The sequence below is a fragment of the Oncorhynchus kisutch genome, linkage group LG19 (genome assembly GCF_002021735.2).
Source record: "Oncorhynchus kisutch isolate 150728-3 linkage group LG19, Okis_V2, whole genome shotgun sequence".
In the NCBI taxonomy this organism is placed as follows: domain Eukaryota; kingdom Metazoa; phylum Chordata; class Actinopteri; order Salmoniformes; family Salmonidae; genus Oncorhynchus; species Oncorhynchus kisutch.
The window spans coordinates 16124155-16125806 of NC_034192.2; the positions used below are offsets into that span (position 1 = coordinate 16124155).

General features: G+C 44.9%; 1 pseudogene; it reads right to left on the minus strand.

Moving 5' to 3' along the window:
- Positions 1-274: 274 nt before the first annotated feature.
- On the minus strand, positions 275-1380 carry LOC109864642 (solute carrier organic anion transporter family member 1C1-like; annotated as a pseudogene).
- Between the last annotated feature and the right edge of the window lie 272 nt (positions 1381-1652).

Sequence of the window (1652 nt, forward strand, 5' to 3'; positions counted from 1 at the left end):
CTTGCCTGTGGACTTGCCCGTAACTTGTACAGAGAGAAGGTGGAGCTCCTCGTTCCGGTTCTGCTCCTTGTTATAGCGTCTCTTAATCCCAACTCTTAACATGTATGGCCCCAAAGCATAATCAAACACCTGACCAATTACGCAAAACTTTAGTTCTAAATGAACTGAGATGAATTCATCAACAACTGGATAGATTTCTTTATTTGTAAAGTGAAACCATCATCTGTATAGGAGTATCTCTACAAGTACAAGTTTAACCAGTATTTCAGTTGTTTTACCGTCCCTTGAAGAAGTGTGGCAGGCCTGTGAGGAAGGATCCTACAGACATGAGGAAACAGCCCATAGCAATGAGCCTGGGCCGGTGCAGCTTCGCCCCAAAATGACTGACCATAGCCAGGAACAGCAGGTTACCTGCAAGAAACCACAACACTACAGTAGTCTGGAAATGCACATTTAAGCTTAGATTTTTTACTAAAAAAGAGCATATCAGTTTGGATTCCAGACTACCACAACATAGCAGCACATAAAACAATGCTAGGGGTTTGACAGTAAAGTTATGGACAAACTGCCAGTCAATCAATTAATAGGAACAACTATTAAACTGGACAGTATTGAGAGCAGACTGATTGAACCACAAAAAAATGGACCATACTGTAGTCTGTATCTGGTTTTTACTACATGAATTCTCAAGCAACTCAATGTTATTGTTGATACCCATCTCAAAGCTGCCATCTTTGAGTCCGATGAGAGAGCTGGACAGGTCAAGGTGTCTCTCTGGGTGATGGCACACATGTAGTTCCCTGACAGAGCCTTGGAGAAGGAGGTGGACGACAGGGCCACGATGTACTGCTGACAAACACATTATTGTCTTTTTGTCTGTATGAATGTGCTTGCCAATGGTTGTTTGTCTGTGTGTGTCTGCATGGGAACGACGTGAGTGCATATGTTCACACGTGTCTGTGTGTGTGTGTAACGGTTTTGCTTCCGACCCCCCCCTCCTCGCCCCTACCTGGGCTCGAACCAGGGACCCTCTGCACACATCAACAACAGTCACCCACGAAGCACCGTTACCCATCGCTCCACAAAAGCCACGGCCCTTGCAGAGCAAGGGGAACAACGACTTCAAGGTCTCAGAGCGAGTGACGTCACCGATTGAAACGCTATTAGCACGCACCCCGCTAGCCATTTCACACCGGTTATATGTGCATGCGTGGATGCGTGGGCAGACAAGAATGCATGCAAATTCGTGCGTGTGCATTTTAAAGCATCATGAAGAACCTTGAGTGTGGAACAGCAGGGGCATTTGGTGGCGTGCTTGTCAGGGACACACAGTTCCTGTTGGCTGATCAGCTTCGCTCTGTCCTCTGCTGAATCACCCATCCTATCCAGTCAGACACAGGACTGCACACTGCATCTCAGCTGGCTCACCGTTATGGAAAAACCATATGAATTTCATATATGAACACGGGAAGTGTTCCAAAAACATGTTTTCATGTGATCACATGTGATCTTATGTGAAGATAATGTGATAACATGTAAAGCAACATGTGATTTCATTAAACGACACATGTGAAAACGTGATCACGTTGTGTTCCAAAATGTGTTTTCACATGATTTCACATAAAATGTAAGGTGAAATCATGTGATTGTCA